The sequence below is a fragment of the Rousettus aegyptiacus genome, unplaced genomic scaffold, assembly GCF_014176215.1.
Source record: "Rousettus aegyptiacus isolate mRouAeg1 unplaced genomic scaffold, mRouAeg1.p scaffold_m13_p_4, whole genome shotgun sequence".
In the NCBI taxonomy this organism is placed as follows: Eukaryota; Metazoa; Chordata; class Mammalia; order Chiroptera; family Pteropodidae; genus Rousettus; species Rousettus aegyptiacus.
The window spans coordinates 39636441-39657440 of NW_023416307.1; the positions used below are offsets into that span (position 1 = coordinate 39636441).

General features: G+C 36.9%; 1 protein-coding gene and 1 pseudogene across 10 annotated transcripts in view; both read right to left on the minus strand.

The window, feature by feature from the left end:
• The window catches only part of LOC107507009 (proteasome maturation protein-like), a 175245-nt gene that overhangs the window by 38748 nt on the left and 115497 nt on the right, over positions 1-21000 (minus strand). For 6 of the 10 annotated variants that reach the window (XR_004950576.1, XR_004950577.1, XM_036219758.1 and 3 more), the window contains one exon: positions 32-692. The exons of 2 other annotated variants lie outside the window; for them this stretch is intronic. The gene's annotated coding sequence lies outside the window, so the exon portion shown is untranslated. The remainder of the gene's footprint in view (positions 1-31; positions 693-21000) is intronic. 2 more of the 10 variants (XM_036219757.1, XM_036219756.1) reach the window with 2 other exon arrangements.
• Positions 3289-3407, minus strand: LOC118602603 (annotated as a pseudogene).

The following is a 21000-nucleotide window of genomic DNA, read 5'->3' on the forward strand; positions in this document are numbered from 1 at the left end:
AAAAAGATGAAAAACCATGATGTTACCTTACCTCCTGCATAGCTGGATTTAGTCTGTCCTTCAACCTTCCATTTTCCTTCAAAAAGGTTTTGCAGATGGCTCCACATTAATCTTTCTCCTTTACAAATCAGTACCATAGAGAGCACAGCACTCATCTGACATTAATTATGCCTGTGACATCTTGTATTTTTATTTAACTAAAAACAGCATCTCTTCAAGTATAATACTACTTTGGTCCTCCTCAACATGATTCTGTGGTTAGAATATAGCACAGACTGGATCAAAGTTGAACAAATTTTATAACAAAATGTCTCAGAGCAATTAATAAACTGATGTGCATCATGGCACTCCAAGTGATGGCACTTGATCTCCCCAAGTTTAAATTAGATTAAAGCTTAAATTAAAAAAAAAAAAAAAAAAAAGGCTTCACCAGAAAATATTGTCCAATCTCTATAACAGGATTTTACTTAAGAATTAAGATTCAAAAGTTCACTGATTCATTTGATCTTAATGCCAAACATATTTACCCAGTACCTGCTTCATGTCAGGCTAGTTATGGAGCCATAGGTTGAGTAATCCCCAATCCCTCAGTCCAGTAGGGAAGATATAACAACTAATCACAATCCTAGGTGATGAGTACAATGACAGCAATACTCACAGGATAATATGAATGTCAATGGAGAAGTATGTACCTGGTGGGAGAAGAGTAATCAGAAAGACAGAAAACTTTCCCCATGGGGTGATATCAGAAGTAAGGATGAGAGAGAGCTATCATATTAGCGACATACATATGATTCACAATTTATAAAGTTTTTCTTATAAGTTAGTATAAAACCTACTTTTTCATATCATCTTGAACACTGCAACTTATTAGATGCCTTGAATGTATTTTTATTTTAATTTGCCATTCTGAGAAGGTGCATTTTCTTTAGAGTTTACCCTGTCTGTGAAATGCTTCTATCTCAACCTCAGGTGATACTTTGGGCTTCCCCGCTATGCATTTTTTTCATATATTCCTAAAGACAAAACTCGTACAGCAATAATTATCAAATTCTCGAGGAAAGAACATGGTAATATTTTTCAAATTAGTGAGATTCACACATTGAAAGCCTCATGAAAAGCACAAATCACATAAAGGAATTTTTTCTTTCTGGTAAAGGTATATGATTTGGAATTCCTCGGTGGAGTACCAACAGAGAAATCCTGGAAGGAAGCTAGCTTGACAAAGAGAAGGTAGTTTTGCCTGATGAAAACCTTTAAAGACACTGCCACTGAAGGCAGGACCATGGTTCACCTTGTTAGCTAATGGGTATTGCTAATCTTTCAGCCTACATGGTAAGATCATGTACATAACATGTTTTGACCATGGACCATCCAAAGCCATTTGATAAAAACCTGTGGTTTATTGGAGTTCTATAATATTTACACTATTATCACTTCTCACATATATGGAAGTATAATGGGTCACCTACATAATGAGACACCCTCTTATTGCTCCTTTAAAATAGAAATTTAACATTACCTACCTTTCTCCAGTGACGTGTTAGATTCATGACATAATTACTTATGTTCTTCCTTTCATTAAAATAATTTATGTGAAAGAATCTGAGGTAAGTGCTGACCATTCCTACCGGGCCCAGGAAAGAAGAGATCCTCCCCACTCCCTCATTCTTACCTAGCTGTGTAGAGAAATTCTTTGTAATTTTAATATCAAGTAAGGAAACAGTGGTGGGGGTGTGGGACAGGGGAAGGGAGGGTTGGTATGCAGGAAACACAGCAATAACTTCTAGGAATGTGGCAAATGCCATTCACTCTGTAGTGAACAGAGCACTAGACTAGAAGTCAAACTCCAAGCTGGTGTCTTGGCCCATATCTACCTCTTACTAACTGCATGATATTTTCCTTGTCTTCAAATGGAATAATGTCCTTCCAGCATCACCCATGGGGTGCTTAAGAGGTTCAAAAGAGGCAAAATAGGTGAAAGCACTGTGAAAACCTAAAGTCCCAAGGGTAGTACGGAGGCCTCTCTTCACTATGTATGCTACTTAGTCAACAGCCTGGACCCCAGGGTGTGACCCACCTGAGTTAGAATCCTGCTTCTGCCTCATAGCAGCTGTATGACCTGGCTTTGTTTCACTCTCCAAGTTTCATGTTCTTCATCAATAAAGTGGAGAGTACTAACCCTCAAAGAGTTATGAGGATTTAATGAGATCATAAATGTCACACTCTGTGTCTGAAATAAAGGTTTTTCAATGAACACTGATTCATACCATCAGTGAAGAGTTAGTATCATATTGATCACCTCATTGTTACAGTGTTGGGGGAATGAGACTCATCAAGCGTGCTTGGCAAACCCATCACATATAAAATTCATATGTTATCTCCTCATTAGAAGCTCTCCTCACTCCCCAACCCCACCCTAGTTCATTGGTCTCTCTCTCATACCACTTGTTTCAACATTCTATTACATTTGTTAGGCCCTATTTTGTAATTTATTTATTTATATATTTCTTCTACTAGATTATAAGAAACTTGATGGCAGGACTCTGTCCTATTCATCTCAGAATCCTCCATACCTAGGACAGTCCCTAGTAGGCACTGAATAATATCCTGTAGATATTATCTTATGGAACTGGATACATGAATATAAAGTGTTCTGCTGCAAGCTACACATGGAAAGAGCAAAGTGCTCAGGATCTAGGACAGCCTTGACTCTGGCATTCTCTCCTGCTCACGTCACACTGTGGTCCTATGCAGGTCTGGTGCCTTGGCTATGCAGTTCAACCAAACATTCCTAACTCAATTATTTTGCTGGTCCTGTATAGCCAATAAAAATGAAATGAGACAGTATTGGGTGCAAATTTTTAAAGTTCAGTTAACATCATCTTTCTTCAGATTTTGTATCCCTAATATAATGTCACAAAATCTTGAACTCCAAACCAAACAGAACAAACCAAATTGTCTCAAACTCAGGAGACTAAAGCGGGGGGCCAAGACTAAGTAAAGCTGATGGCCTCCCACATTGTGTTATTTCTAGATAGAATTGCAAGACTCCACTCTCTCAATAATTTTTTTTTCCATAAATCTTTCCCTCCTTCCAAACTACTTGAAATTCTTGCCTTTGTAAGTTTATGTATATGTATTTGAAGTGGTAGTAAGGGGATTAGACATGGCGTCTTCAGAAAACTTTTGCAAAAATGGCTATCTTTTCACTGCCTTTTCTCATTAGAATATTTGTATCATATATGGAAATATGCCTTTTATTTTTTATTTTTATTTTTTTTTTCACACCTATAGCATCTGCTCTTCCTAGGTGGTCTCCCATTCAAGTACTAACCAGGCCCGACCCTGCTTAGCTCATGAGATCAGATGGGATCGGGCGTGTTCAGGGTGGCATGACCATAGACAAGGAAATATGCCTTTTAAATCATAAAAAATTACCGTTATTATAACACAGAATAATTTATCAGGTCAGTTTTGTGGTCCCACAGAAAACAGTTTGGCCTTGGGGAAAGAGAGATTGGAAAGGACAAATAAATTTTAATCATGGGCCTCAGATGGCTGTGGAATTGGAACTACATGCAGCATGGAGAAGGTGGACCAGAGAGAGGTGACTTAATTAGAGCCTGAGCCCTGCACAGCTGGAGAAGAAGAGTAATGATGGAAGTCAATGTCAATATTCAATCCTGTTGACCCTGGAATGTACTCATTATTCTTTCTGTTATTGCTGTTCTCAAGTAAGGCTTACTGAGAACTGAGCATGTGCTAGCACTAGGACAGGTCTTAGTATGCAGTGGCATGAATGCAAATTTGATACCTCCCTTTACGGAGCATACAATCCTAATGTTAGAGACAGATATTTAAATAAGCAGGCATACTGATTAATATTTAATTTTAAAACATGCTGAGAGATAAAAGGGTAAAGAGCAGTCAATTATGAGAGAATAACGGAGCATAGGAGCCAAACTTTTGGAGTAAGTGTAAAAGTGGATTTGTCTTGAAATTAATGACGTTTAATCTTGAAAGTCTCTCGTTTGCATGGACTCTTTCCAAAGCTATGGAAATGTGGGGTTCATATGGTTATATTTTTGTAAAATTTGCAAATGTAATATATTTAAACTGTTATTGGTTGTAACTATTGTCTCTCTCTACTCTGGTTTCCCTGTCATAATCCTCCTTATGTTGTGTTGCGGACCTGAAGGGCCATAGCATTTTGGAGATCTGGTTAGAGAAAAATTGAAATGGGAGTACACTACATTTGGGTTTCATGGGACATGTTACAAAGTGTAGGTAACTTGTAAACATTCAAATGTAGGAAAGGGTTCCTTCCAGGCTTTTTACCAATGCATATAGCTGGATGACCCAAGGGTGCAGGCCAGAAGTTTCCCCTGATATGACCGTGTCCTTCAATTCCTGACACCAAAAGTAGACAGGCAGTTGGGGGAAAACCAGCTTGGAAATGCAAGGGCAAGATGTAGCTTTTTCCCTGTGTAAGAACAATATGACTAAACATTTGCATGGTATTACTAATAAAAGAGTTGTAAAGCTAAAATAAACTTTCCTAAACTGCCATAATGATAATAATAAAAAAACACCTTTGATTACTATAGTAGAGGAAAACTAAATTATCTATTTATTCTCACTATGGAAAATAATACGTTATCATTGTCATATGAAGGAACAATCAAAAGATACGCAGCCATGTCACTTATATCTCAGCTGAAAAAAGAGTAATGTAGCCAGAGAATGTAGGGAAAAGAACTATCAAAGCAATGTTTATGGTACTAGTTACATTTTCTAATTTACTATTTTTTGTGATGCCTTTTCTTATTCTAAATAAATATTCACTGAGTACAAATTTATATTTGTGATTTTAATTGCTTTCCTCAAAGAGAGCCTCCAAATTATATAAGCTGCTAGCCCCACAAAACCCGCCCCCAGCACAGCTTCTCTGTAGAGATGACATTTCAGCCAAAACCCAAGGAAAATGAAGAAAATCTCTATAAGAAAAGAAAATCTGGGGCAGCGGAGAGAGCATAAGAAAAGACCTGGCCGAGGGAACGGGCTTGGGGAGTTCATGCGTGAGACCACACGTCTCATGTATTTCTAGCAATGCTTATTTAATTATAAAAATAATGCATGATCACTGTAATAAATTTGAAAAGATCAGAGAAGCACAAAGAAAAACAAAAGAACTACCATATCTATCCCATATTTTTACTAGAAAAAATATGATTGCTCCAGTTATACCACAAGGGCTCTGGACCAGGAAAAGCAGCTCTAGAATGATCTGGAACCTGACAGGTTTTTAAAGCACTGTACAAATGTAAAGAATCTGCTAAGTGAAATAAGTCAGAGAAAGACGAATACCATATGATTTTACTTATATGTGGGATCTAAAAAACAAAACAAACGAACAAAGCAAAACAGAAACAGGCTCATAGATAGAACAAACTGATGGTTGCCAGAGGGAAGAGGGTGGAGGGAAGGACAAAAAAGGTGAAGGGGATGAAGAGATATAAACTTCTGGTTATAAAATAAATTAGTCACGGGGATGTTAATATACATCACAGGGAATTTCATTAACAATATCATAATAACTTTGTATGGCGACAGATGGTTACTAGGCTTATCATGGTGATCATTTCATAAGGTGTATATATATGTGTCTGTGTATATATGTATGTATGTATGTATACACACACACACACACATATGTTTCAAGTTACTGTTGTACACCTGAAACTGATGTTGTTGTATGTCAACTATACTTTAATAAAAATTAAGTATTAAATTAATTTTAAAAAATCTGGTTGCTTTCATTATCAATATCACTATCATCATCATTATCAATGCCTAATCAAAAAACGAATTTAAAATATACTACTTTAAATCTTCTGACCAGATGATCTAGCTATGAATATCTACATAGCATCTCTTAGAGACATTAAGTGAGGAGGGGTCCTTTAGGATTCCTAGTGAAGTGATATTTATTGTTCTGCTTTCTAGCTTCTCCCTTACTCTAGAAACGGCCTCTCTACTCCCCTCTTAAAGAATTAATCCTATCATTGTTTCAACCATATCACTTTAATACAAAGTAGCAATCACAGCTTCTCTTCCCAACTCCCAATCTCAACTGATGGCTTTGGAATGGGTACATGACCCATTTGGGCCCATCTGAATTCTACCCCCATGGTTTTCTAGCTGGAGTTCAGAGAAGACTGGCCCTCTCTGTAGTGAGAAAGATGGGAGATATGGGCCTGAGAGTAGCAGAAGGCCATTTTTCAAGCCAAGTAGAAGTTAGTCTGAAAAAATAGTGCTGAGGATTTGGGAGAAGTTGCAGAGAAGAAAGATGAAGAGTGTCCTGTCCCCAGAGAATCCCTGTTTCTAGGCATCTCTGAGACCTAGATGCCCTACCAGCTTTTCCTGCTGATGGTCTAGGTGAGATGGTAGATTATTTCCCCCTTTCCTAAGTTAGTTCAAGTTCTGTGTCTGCTACTTGTAACCAAATTATCCCCCAATATGCTAAGTTCGAATGCCTCCTGTGGATCTTTACCATGTTGGATGTAGGGTTGCTAATAAAGAAGAAAGAGACAAGAACTAACATATACTCAATGTCTACTGTATTTCAGGGACTTTGTGTAAATTTCTTAATTTCTTTCTTAGAGAAACTCTGGAAAGTAGGTATTGCTTTTAGAAAAATTGAGTCTTATCTATGCTTACCATATGATCCAGCAATTGTGCTCCCTGGTATTTACCAAAAAAAGTTGAAAACTTACACACACACACAAACTTGCATCTAAATATTTATTGTAGCTTTACTCATAACTGCCAAAACTTAGAAGCCATTGAGATATTTTTTATATGCAATTCATATAAAGTGAGGGAAAAAGAAAGAAAATTGAGCCTTAGTGTGGTAGGTAATTTGTTCAAGCTCTCACAAGAAGTAACAGAGGCAAAATTTGAACTTATATCTGATTGCATATCCCACTCTTATTCCTCTGCTACATGTGGCCCGTTGTGGGGTCTTATAGTAGAATTCAGAAAAGAGATATTTACACAAATAATATAATGAGATATGAGCTGAAGCAAACAAGGAGAGAGGAAGCATTGAGTATGGATGGACCCACTGACCAAAGGACCACCCAATTCTAGGTACCAAATAGGAATCTCAAAGCCTTATTACTGCTTTTAAAACTGTCCTTACCATGAACCTGCCTGTCATTGTTACTAGGTAAGAGCGTTAATCAAAGCTCCTCACTTAAATATGTCCAGATCCATAAGCTGAAGGTGGAAAGTAAAATCTTCAAAGACAGCAATTTTATTGGGTGAGGAGTAATGTTTAACCAAGTCTATAATAAAATGTAGAAGGATCAGCAAAATACAGCCATCCAAAGATAGGACAGGAAAAATGGGTCTAAATCACATCAGAAATTACTTAAGTCCTTTATATGGGAAAACTATTGGCTAATAGTGAGGGCTGTTAAACAATGAAATGGGTTACCAGGGTAAGCTAAGGAATCTCATCTACAAGCCTTCAAAATAGTAAAATTTTCTTGGTCTGAATGGCTTTACGTGTGGTCTTCCTTAAGGCACGGTGGGGTCAGGGAGCTACAGAGGGAGAGATGACCCCTCCCGATCCCTTCCCATAGCCTGGGGTTCTCCCTACCTGAGAGTCATCACCTTGAGGAAGGGGCTCTTTGCCATCAATCCATATTCCCCCTCCTTCAGTTCTTGCCTACCTTAGAAATGCACTAATTCACAACTGCCGTAGAAATGACTGAAATATTTAGACATAATGGAGGAAGTTTAATAGGGTCCAGTGGGAAACCCAGGTGTTTAGATCAGCTTAAAAATAATAACCACCTCCCCTGCCGGGGGCTTTCTATTCACAATCAGCTCTGCTTTTATTCTTAACCATAAAGGCTACCTCAGACAGGAAATTATTCACGTGATTGGTCTTTACAAGTGCTGTTGGGTTTAAACTGAGGGCTGTAGAGGTCATTAGTGGGCAGTCATGTGATTAACCTTTGCTAGCCCGTTGCTTTTCACACTTTGTTAACAGCTTCCATTATTGCCCCTCTGAGTCTTGAGGAAGCCGTTTATTGACAGTATTAAAAATACATAGCTACAAATTCTTAAGAGCCTCGTGTTAAAGAAGGAAAAAAAAAATCCCTCCCAACATCTTATAGCCAGCTGACAGGGGAAATGGGAAACCACTAATTTGCCAGAAAGGTTTATCAAAAACTGCATTAAGTAACACTACACTTACCTCAGTGGCAGTCCCTGACATCACTCCTTTCTTTCATCTTATATATGTTATGGAGACACCAGAGAATTTTTAAATTTGAGGCAAGAGCTTTAAAATCTCTGGAAGTATCTGAGGCTTGGACTCTGTTATTTCTGAGAAAATTAGTTTTTTCATAAGTTTGGGGAAAAGAGAGAGAAAGAGGTTGATTAAAAAAAAAAAAGAAGAAAAAAAAAAAAAAAGTTCCCCTGAAGGAAAAGTGAAGCCCTCGCCCACATAAAACGACCAAAAGTTTCAGAAAGAATTTTTATGCGTGAATCAGTAATTATTCTGATGTGAATAAATGATGGTTGTTTAGTTTTCACCCCTCTCTTCACCCTCACTCTGGGCTATAAAATGTCTTGGGAGGCATTTCCTAGAATTGTTTGTGCAAGAAAGACCATATTGATGTTTCCCAACCAGTGATATGCATAAAACCTACTTAAAGGATGGCATTCTTCAAGTGATCCCCGGACCATGACCCCTCCCACTGCCCCTCTGACCTTCCTGCGAGAACTGAATGGCCTTTCCATGACACCCCACTTCAGCATAAGCTTTTTTTCCCAAGCACTTTCCTTTTATTTTCTGAATCCTAGTGAAGAATTTAACTCCCAGCCTCAAAAGTATCTAAAGCTTCCCCCCTCCTAGGTCACAATCATATTCAAGGGGGTAAAAGGCCCAAAGGTGGTTCTTCAAAAGGCTTATCCCCCTTGATGGGGTGTGTGTATGTGTGTGTGTGTGTGTATATGTTTATGTACATACTGATTATAGATATAAAATAAATACATATGTAATACATTGTATATATATACAATAAATACACACATAAACATATACATATTATAGATAATAAATAAGTGGGAAAGAAAACCGTTAGAAGTCCAGAAGTCTGTGCTGAAAAGATTAAGAGAAAGGGACAATGTACACAAGGAGAGATGATTCTCCTCCAACTGCTTTGAGCTTTTGTTTTCTATTTTGATGCAACCGCTCTAACTTATTCATATGCTGTTTCACATGTGCAGCTACAGACCTGAACTCTTTTCCTGGGGAAAAAAAAAAAATCACAGGGCAAGTATTATTTCTTTCAAAGAAAAATATAAATTAATTAATGCTCTTATTAAAAGAAGACCAGCATAGTCAGTGGAAATACTGCCTTCTCCCAGAACTATCTATTATGTGCTATAATGACCTCTGATTTTGGTGTATTGTTCTATAGCAAGACTTTTAGTTCTCACATATACACTCTGGTCAACAAATTGAAACAAATAAAAAAAGGTTCGTTTTTCTTTTTTAAATTCCTTTATAACTTTGAAAACTGACAAGCCACATATTCCTCTATTTCATGATGGAAGGGTGGTGGGGAAATTGTTGCTAGGATAAGACTTTGTATTTTATGTCAAATTATATCTGGAAGCTCATTTTAAAAGTGGAATTATAACCCGCCTACCCCCCAAACACAGGGATTTGAGATGAAAATGCCAAAATAACTTTAATTATAGGTTTGTTGGGGGTGTGACATTAAAATATCAGTCAGTGGAAAACTTCACATTGTTAGTGTGTCACTCAAAAAATTTGAAATTTGTGTTATATCATTACTATTTATTTGTACATTCTTGGTTTCCAAAGCACATGCTTGCTAGGTAAGAGTCCAGATAACTATAGCAAGTGGTCCAATATTTTCAAATTTCTTTTAAAATCAGAGTTGCAGTTCTCTTAATGTAAAACTTCGGTTCTACTTATTGCAGATTTCTGAAAGTAGGCTAAATTGTACATAATTTTTTTAATACATAAAAATAACAAATTTCAATTTCACCTAAAACCTTTTCATTTTGTTCTATAAAATCTGAAATAATATGTGGCGCTGGGAAAAAAATATGCAGTAGCCTCTAACATCGAGCTACTATTTCTTGCCCTAGACTTATTGTAGACAATAATTGGTTTTGTCTGCTGCTCCCTCTCCCAAGTTGCATGAGAAAGGAAACCATGGAAACTGGGCCACCATAAAGCAAGGCTTTCTAACCTCAGCTGAGCTCTCACTGATCCTCAGAAATGGTTTTATATACATCCCTTGTTGACTAATTATTATAGGGAACCATAGTGGCTTTTTGAAACACTCTTCATCCTCAAGGGCCCACCCCTTGACTTCCTTCAACTTAACCTTAGTCACAGGAGATGACCTTATGGCCTACTTCACTTAGGAAAATCAGTCAGCAAGAGCTCCTTGCACTGGTCCTTGATCAAACTAGACCTGGGCCTTGACCTGCCTGGCTCACCTAGCTGAGTCAGCACATGTAGCTGGTTTAAGTTCTCCCTACCTATGCTCCATCGCTTCACCAGGCAGCCCCAACTTGACAGTCTTAAGGTCTATATGTCACTGTCTGGTTCCAGTTAACCTTGATCTGAAATCCATCACAACTTAACAGCATTTTCTATCTCTTCTGCCAATGGTCTCATTCCTGTTCTGAGAAAATGACCAACTCTCCTTCCTTATCCTTACAAATTTCCTTTGAGGCCTCTCTTTCCACTATCATTTCCACTTCTCCAAAGCCTTATTCTTGGCCTTCTTCCCTAGTTCTCTCGCTTGTACAGTCTTCTCTGTCTCCTTTGGCAATCTCATCAAATCCAGAGCTTCTATGCTGACCTCTAAGCATCTAAATCCCTAAACTCACATTTATAATTTTCAGAACCATTAATGATGTCCTCAAACTAAAATCCTCTTTCCCTCAACTAGTCTTTCTTCTTAACTTCCTCATTTAAGTTGATTTTTTCATTTATGTCCCAGAGCCATGGGTGTTTCTGTTCTCTCTATGGTCAAAAAATTGTCATGACACTTATAATGCAATCCAAATTCCTTTCTATGACTAAAACTCTCTATGCAATCTTTGATCTCATACTCCTTACCCTTCCATAGCTCACCATTATTTATCCTTGTTTTTGCTTCTCAAAGCCACCAACTTAGAGTTTTTGTGCATTATCTTCTCTCCTCCTAGAACTCTCTGCCCTCCCCAAGATCATTCCAGAGTTATGTCGCCAAAATGTCACCTCATAGAGAGATGGTCCCAAAATGTCTTTCATATCACAGTGTTTATATTTTCCCTACAATAACTTTCATCACTGCTGTTAATCAGCTGGATTTTAAAAAATGGTGAATAGGTAAACTTGAGTAGCAACAATATGAAAGCAAAAGAAAAGACAGGCTTAAGAATTAAGAAGCAAAATCAAGAGAATTTAATGACAATTATACAAGTAACAAGGATGAAAGGGTTATGGATTATCCCTAAATTGCTGACATGGGGGACTAGATGGATAGTGGGGTTGCTAAGTAGAATCAAAAATACAAGATAAAGACCTGATTTTGGAGAAGAAACAATAAGATCAGTTTAGGATGTGCTGAAGTTGTGGTATCTCCAGTGCAGGCTAGAAGAGCTCCGTGAGACCATTAGAAATATAGGTCCAGGGCTCAGGAGAAAGTATTTGGAACTATAGAGTACAAGACAAGGGATATGAAGAGTGAGAGCAGAAGAGAGACCCCAGAGACTGCAAGAGAATAATGTAAAAGGGAAGAGAAATTCATGAAATAGGAGGGCAGCAAGGTAAGAAGGGAATTGTGGAATACAAGCAGGAGATTCAAGAAAAATGAGGAAATCAACAGTGTCAAAAACAGTTATGTTTCTAAGATGAGACGTTAACATGCCATTGGATTTGGCAATTGTGTCACAGCAGTTTCAGAGGCAAGATGGAAGCAGAAGTCAGGTCACACAAGGTTAAAGTGTATAGGAGCCAATGTAAGGGGAAGAAAAAGACTTCGGATAAGCCTCAAACTGTGAAGGAGGAAAGAGAAAAAGGCCATAGTTAAAGAGGAATTTGGATGGAGATAGATTTTTTTCTTTTTGATGATTAGAGACTTGGTTGTGTTGGGACATTGAGAAGAAAAAAAAAAAGGCCAACTGGGACAGAAAGAGACTTTCAAGTTCTCTCTGACTGACGCTGTCTTGTTATTTGCATTCTTTTCTCTCACTCTTCTCCACCTAACCCCAAATGCCCTCAAACTGGAGCTGCGAGGTTGGAGGAAGGGACAAGAAACCTAGAATCCCTGCCTCATCATTATGCCTCGAGCCAGCTCCAAATACCTGAACTGCAACTGATGGATGATTCAGCTATTTCTCCAGGTGTGGTACCACATATTTACCCCACCCAGACTGAATGTTGCTTGGGATTCAGAGGGTGTATAGTAAAAAATATGTGTTCCTTGGACAAGAACACACTCTATATTTGTTAAACTTAAAATGATAAAGTTTCATCCTCCACAAAAGCCTTCTATATTCTAAACAAACATTTGTCTATGCATTGAAGATTCTTATTACCCTGTAAATAAATTTCAAACTTTCACCTATAAAACTATTTAATATTCATAAATATCATTCCTAATTAGAGAAGAAAAAAGAAAGAAAACCTAGTCTTTACAAAATTTAATGTTCTTCTTGCTCTCATGACAACCATGATTTTCAGAAAAGAACTGCAATCATTCTTATAATCCTCTTGCATCTCAAGCCTTTTTAATCTGAACCTGCTTAATTAGTTCCCACATAATAGCTACAGACATGAGGCCAGAAGGAGGTCAACTGACTATGTGACCTTGAACAAGTCATTTTTCTTTTCAGAATGTAAATACCCTACCCAATCTACTTTCAGATCAGTTATATCATGAGATCAAATCTCCCATAATACCCTTATCACTCATTTTACTGCAAGTGAGTATACTGCAAACCTACTGGACAAAATCTTTTGGGATATATAAGAGGACTGCCATTTTAGTTTTGAAGTTACAGGAAAAAGTTGAAATTTCAGGCTTTGGGAAGAGATTACAAGGTCATTCTACATGAGGGAAAGATCAAATAATGTCACTGCAAATTGCTATTGTAATTCATTCTTCCATATAAATTACCTCTGTTGGACTAGCAAGTTCAGCAAGACCTTGGGTTATCAGCCAAATAAATGCCACTTCAGTAAGTTATTGCTGCCTGGGGCCAGCTTTAACTTGCACCGTCAACTTTTTTCCTGTCTAAAGTTCTACTGTAAGTTTTGCATTCATAAACCGTGTTCGCCTTGCCTTTACTGCTTGCCTTCTTATGACTTTACCCCTCCTCTTGGATGCTAAAGAGAATCCAATTAAATGTACTGACACTAAAGAGCTTCATTGAGTGATGTAAAAGAGTTACATTCAAATAGTTTTTTTTAGGTAGAACAAAATGCAGATGCACACTGAATACTATGTGAAAATTGTTTCCTGCACCTTTGCACCACAGTTCTGGGAAGTCAATTCAAGAGATGCATTCAAAAGTACATGACTGTGGCTCCCATGTTTGATTACAAGACAACAAAGAAACATTAAACTTTGTGACAGCTTTTCAAATTTCTGGTTCTGGGCAATGTTTCACCAACTTTCCATCACTTGAATTGAATTCAAAATGGAGTCAAAAAATGTGGTTGTTGTCTAAATGAAAATAAATGTTTCAACAGTCTTTTTTTTTCTCCTTTAAATTGATGGTTAAGTGTATAACAAAAGGAGAAGACAATAAACAACATATACATACTTGTCTGAAAAATTCCCAAAAGTGCCACCCACATATACAAAATACCACACACAGTCCCCTTAGGAAGAAAAGTCAGATGCTACATAGGGTAACTATTGAATATTGATGACGTTTTTTTCCTACCTCATACAAATTTCTCCTGCTAAAGTGCACCCAGCTTATTTTTTGCCAATGTTTCCCTCCATTACATTGTCAAGTATAGACATATAAATTATTAAGGACATATCCCAGGAGCCTTCTTTTCAAGACTATTTCTCTCAGTGCTACCTAGACATGGCCCCTCACATACATCCTCTGTGGCGTTGGCTTTTATTAATCAGAAAAGTATCTTTGCTTGAAGAAAAATGAGTAGAATAAACCTCTTCTAGAAAAAAATCAACACGTGTAAATAGGTAATGGAGGTTGAGTACAAAGCCCAGGAATCTAATACAAAGTCTCCTTAAGGACATATCATTCTCCTGGAACACAAGAACAACGGACAGAGCCCTAATAAGTCCCCTGTGCATCTTAAGAGATTCTAAAACAAATTTCACTAAGTTGCTGGCTCTGATGCCTTTAAAAGCATTATCCCAGTTCCTCATGTTAATGAAGAGAAACCTGACCAATCCCAACAGGCAGAATATACTGATTTCAGGAGGAGATTCTTAAACTTACATCAAATGAAAGTATGCCTGCTGTTTAAGAATTGGTGACTCAGCAGAGAAAACTACATTGCGAGTTCCCCACTTTAGCCTGCTGCACTAAACTCATTCTCTCCTTCCAACTCCATACTAAGCATGTATTCATTAATTCAACAAATATTTATTGAGTGCTTCACATGTGTCTGGTATTGTTCTAGGTACTGGAAATACAGCAATGGACAAACAAAAAGTCCTGCTTACATCCTTCATCTCTCAGACTTATGTACCAAGCTAAAGTAGAGCTGTCATCTCTGTAGCAAATCATGCTGATCTGAACTTTTACTTAGGAAGGGGGTCAGTTGTCTAAGAAAAAAAAGCCCTCTCATTTATTACAGTAAAAAAAAGGTCATCAACAAGCATACACCCATTCACTCAACAATTATTGATGAGCGTCCTGCAGATGCCATGATGCAGGCTTCAGACTGGAGACAGCAAAATGAAAACCACATAGTCCTTGGCTTGACAGGAATTATATATTTTTGTAATGTTTTTTTATGTGAATAGATTAACAATTGATATTTTAAAAATTGAATCCAATGGTATGAGGTCTGCTTTTCTTTTTTCCTAGGCCAAGTACTTCTCTTGTTATGCTTAAGTATAGACACTAGGGACAATGGTCATTTCTCAAAAATGTGCTATTGCCCAGCTTGAAAAGGATAAGCTAGACTTGCATGTGCATCTGAGTGATCTCACTCCATTTTCCATAGTCACAACTCCTGCTATGTTTTCAATTAGCTACAGTAACTGAAATTAATATTCCATTACACTTTTTTTTTTATTGTGCTTTAATTTAACCGACAATAATAATCAGGGCATAAAATAGCCCAAGTCCTTTGTCAAGGGCCCTATGAATAAAACCACATGCCTGACCTCAACCCTTTGGGGAATGGACATTCAGAAAGTATTTACATGGTCCCTCAATTTTGTTTATTATTTTTCTGTTGCTTTTTTAGTTTATGTGGCTTTGTTTACTCACTACATGTGGGAAGTGAGGCTGGAGTGAGGGGTTTTGCTTTATTTCTGGAATTACGGTATTTGAGAATGTTGCCCCATTTGTCATCCATTATGCCTCTATTCTGTTAAGTACTTATTCCAAAATATACACAAAAATTAACAAAATTTTCCTTTCTTTTTCCTGGTTCAGAGAGAGAGAGAGAGAGAGAGAGAGAGAGAGAGAGAGAGAGTGTGTGTGTGTGTGTGTGTGTGTGGCGGGGGCGGAATTAGCAGGTAAATAGACATCTATTTTAAATTGTTGATAACTAGATATACCACCTAAAGTGGGAAGTAGACAATCTGTAATCCAAATAGATAATCCAGAGATGCTGGTGATGGATATCTGTCATTCTTCAGACACTCCTGAGAGAAAATCCTGGCTTTACCTCTTGGCAGTGTGTGACTAGGCAAGTTACTTATTAACATCTCTGAGCCTGTCTGCTCATTGACACGATGGAAATAATGTTAGTGACCTTGCTATGACCTTGCTAAGACCTATCTCTATGAAGATTAGAGATAATATACATATTGAACAGAACACAGGATCTCTGTGAAAGGCATTCAATGACTGGCAGGCATCACTAGCATTACCATTATTATTTTTCCTCCATTCTTTCCCTTGTTGCCATCACCTAACCTCTCTCATTTCCTTTTTTCCTCTTCTCTTTGCTTTCTCATTCTCCTTTTCTATACTCTCTCCTGCCAGTGCCTCAGCTCTCTGAGTGGTGTCCAAAGGCATTGCTCATTTCTCCATGATCAGCCAAATAAGAAACAGCCAGAAAGAATGACATCTAGGAAATATTGTCACATGTAGAAATATGTCCAGTGCACTCATCTATGCAGTGTAAAGTTACCCTATTGCTTGAAAACTCTGTTTCTTTTCTGCAGGTAACATCAAGGCCCATAAATTTAACATTCCTTCATTTATTTCTTTATTCAGAAAATGTATTAAAGATATGTAATGTCCTGGGTCCTCTGCTAAAGTGAAGCTATGATAGGTTTGTTTCTCGTTCATCTTTGTATCAACTTACTCTATAGATATGAACAACCCAGTTTCCAGTTTTGAACACATCAAAAAGAAAAATATAAAATTTGTATTCATGAATGTAAATCACGTATACATACGATAGTTTACTCGACCCCCACTCCCAATTAAAACAAGTAAGCAATCTCTATGTGGTAGGTTTGAACTGGATGCTAAGATACAAGATAAAGAGACATTCATTCATTCATTTATTCATTCATTCAGTCAGTAATCATTTCAAATACCTACTTTGTGCCAGGATTAGGCTGATCAAGATAGACATGAACCCTGATCTCATGAAATGTATTTCCTAGTATGGAAAATATAAAAGAAAACAAACATAACTCCCCCCCCAAATTTAATTAATTGCAAACTATGAGAGCCATAAATGAGAGAACAATGGGCTGAGATAGGCAGAATATCTACTTTAGACACTTTATTGGAAGACAGAAATCTGATCATTGTAATTTGACATCTGTTTATCTGCCTATCAACCTACAGGTTCATTATTCATTCTCTCCTTCAACCCCAAAAAGCTTTGACGAGGCAATAAAATATTTGAAGAGCAATAAAAGAACATACAGTACCATATGAACGAAGCTGAATGAGGAACCATAACTGTGTAGAATTCCAATATTAACACAGAAATACAGGAGGGAAAGTAATATACTTAGTAGTAAGGCCAAAAAGACCACAGGAAAGGGCAAATAATGGGGTTGGAGCTAGTAGGGAGCCACCTACTTCCAGCCCAGGCCCAAGGAGAATAGCAGCTGCCCTTACATGGTAATGTAGTCAGAGCCCCTGTGGCATCCAGAGCTAGGATCTCCATGTGTGGTTTCTCAGTACCATCTCCATGGCCCTGGGGTCTTCCACGGCCTGATCCCTAGGTCTGCTGCTTGTCCTGCTGCTGAAGGAGCCCTCACTTGACATCGAAGGCCCAAAGTTCATAGTCTATCCCTGCCACTCATTAGCTGTGGGACCCTGATCACGTTACTTCCTAGCACCAAGTCTCAGTTTCCTCTGCTCTACAATGGATGCATTTGTCAGAGCACATCTATAGACAACACAATCTACTCTAACTTGTTAAAACAAAAAGAACTTTACTACAGAGTATGAGTAGCTTTCTAAAACACTGGAAGGGCTAGACCACCCGCCTCTAGGCTGAGTTTCAGGGTACAGCTTTCAGCGGCTAGAACCGCTTAACTTCGGGCATCTTCTTTGCTAGCAATATCGATGTCTCACACCTAATCACTCTCCCTTTATTTAACCCTGTGACTAATCCAAGTCTCTTGAAAGTAAATACGATAAAACAGAAATTGCATCCAAAATCATAGCTGCAAGGGCATGTGAGAAATGTTATTTTTAGTTGGACAGCTTCTGTAGATGAGAAAGGCACACCAGAAGAGGTTGGAACAGGTGGAGCAAGCCAACCCACACAATTTGCACAAGGAACAACATTGCATCCCTCACGGGGCAGTTAAAAGGACTGGTGTTTGTGAAAAGGTTTCTATTTAGTAATTGGCTTGCCTCGGTGCCACTGACCAGCATTTCTTGTGCCCCAACACTGGGTCCCAAAGATACTGAGTCCAGCTCAGGAGCCCAGGCCCATAACCCCGGACATCTCGTAATGCCTTGAGGCGGGACCTTGCTTCCAGCAAGCCATCCCTCTTGTCTGATAGACCTTGCTGGCTCACAGCCTGTACCTATCCAGAGAGAGGTTCCTGCTCCCAGCAAATCAAGCCCACAAGATAAAGCGGTGAGTGCTGGATTCAAGTCTTTAGCAAGTACTGTGAAAATCCAGAAGGGGGGCAATAAATTCTGCCCAGAAAAGTTAGGTAAGGCTTCATGTTTTGTCAACCCTGATAATAAATAGTCCAGTAGGTGGAACAGAATATCACTCACTTGGGCTTTCTTTCTTGACCTATAATCCATCATAAAAGTTTAAGTGCTAGAAGCTATTTGTATGACAGAGAAACACTATTCTATGCCAAGTTAGTTGTTTGAGACTGATTCCAAAGAATTAAGCCTGACTAGAGAGGAGGCTCCCTCTTGACCTTTTGTCATTCATTTTTAAATTAAATTGTTTTAAATATATCTTTTTCTGATTATGAAAATAATATATATTTTTAAGAGTTAGAAAATAGTGAAAAGCATAAAGGAAATATGATTACCTTTCATCTAGCATTTAACCACTGTTAACCATTTTAGACCTTTTTTTTTCAAGGAAATACCAAAAGAAAGCCAGTGTAGCTGTATTATACAAAATTGACTTTAAGGTAAAAAGAATTATTAGAAATAAGAATGGTCACTACAAAATAATAAAAGCTTCAATTCACAAGGAATGCACAACAATTTTAAACTGTTAGGCCTGTGTTACAGCATAAAAATGTATGAATACAAAATTGAGATATCTGTTAAGAAAAATTTTTGTTCACACACTCTAACATACTTACCTCACAGTACTTGATAGATCAAGGCAACGAAAACAGCAAGAATGTAGATTTGAACAACGCAATAACAAGTCTAAACTAAAGAATATTTTATGCATCCAACTACTTGTTGAAACACAAGGATTGTTTATAAAAATTAACCATGCATTAGGCTATAAAGCAAGTCTAATAAATTTCAAAGACTCTGTAGATCACATCTTCAAGCCACAATGTAATAAATATTATTTTTTAAAAAGAATAACATAAAAATCTATTTCACTGGAAATTTTTAAATACATTTTAAATAATCAATGACAAAAAGAGAAATGATAATGGAAATTAGATTATATAATATTTATAATATTTCAAAAGAATTACATTTGAAAAATCAACATATCAAAACATGAAGAATTCAGCTGAAGTATTTCTTGAAATGAAACATAGCTTTAAATCCTTAAATTAGAAGAAAAGTCTCAAAAGTAATGAGTTAAATATACATTATGAAATTAAGAAATATTTAGAATTAAACAAAACCAAATTGGGGACATTGAAAAGACTAATAAAATTGAAAGTTTTCTTGTAATGTTAATCAAGAAAAAAGGAGAAATAAGTAAATGATATTAATGATGAGGCCATAAGTTTAGAAGCTATATAAATTTAAAAGATAACAAATTAATAATATGAATAATAACATGTAAATACATTTTAAAACTTAGATGAAATAGATAAATCTTGCAAATATATAATTTAACAAAAGTAAATGGAGAATTATATCAAATTAAAAATAAAAGAAAATATAAATAGGTCTATGAGTATGTTTTATCCTAAAAATTCAAGGTTGGTTTAATATTTAAAAATATTACATTACAGATAATGGTTGAGTCCACATTAACAAGGAAAAAAAGAAAAAGAATTTCTGTAGATAAAGAAAAGTCATCTGAACAGGTGCAGAAAAAACATTCGTAATAAATGCAAATTCACTCATAATTTTTTAAACCTTTAGCAAGCTAGGGTTTTTTCTTTCTTAAGAGAGAGTAATCATAAGCATTTACTGCAAATGTCATACTTAATGGAGAAGTGTTGAAAATACTCCTCTGAAATATGTTCATAACTCTGTTATAGCTTAGTACAAATTGCAAAGATCTATGTACATGTTTGTCTCCCTATCTGTCCTGTCCACCTCACCCCACCCTGCCCCCAATACTTAGTATAGTTCCTGACACACAGCAAGCATGCTATTCATGTTTGCTAAATAAATGGAGGAATGAATAAAGTAGAATTTCTTAGTGCTAAAATGCAGGTTGAATAAAGATCACCAGTAAGTTCTGGTTCCCCAACTATATCCATTTAGCACTCAAGGATTTTTTGAATGGAATGCAAGTACTACAAATGTATTGCCTGTGATATTTAAGACTTTCCAGATGGCTCTTGCACCTTTCCAACTTTACCGTGTAAATATATCCCCAACTTCTTTTAATTTACTTAACCTTTCTGAGAATAAGTTCTTTCTATTATAAGTAGAAATAATAATAATAGTATGTTTGCTTCACAGGGTTGTTGTGAGAATTAAATGAATACTCATGAAACAGTGTATTAGTTCTTGTCACCTAGTAAGTACACAATAAATGTTGGCCATTGTATGGTTATAAATATTACTAACATTATTTCACATTTCCTTGGCATCTAGTATAGTGCTTTGCACATAAAACCAACTACTCAAAAAACATCTGGTAAATGAATAAGTGGTCTGTAATGCTGAAATACACTAGTGGCCTTTGTGCAACCTGCATTCACTCATTCATTCACTCATTCAGGAAAAATTAATTGCATGGCTGCTGCATGTCAGATGCTATACTAAGCACTGGGAATACAGAGATGATTAATGATTAAGACATGATTCTAGCCTTTGAGGAGCTCACAGCATGTCTGAAATCACTAAGCAGCATGAATTTATTTTAATTTGAAAAATTTACATTGACAGCTCTCTATTTTT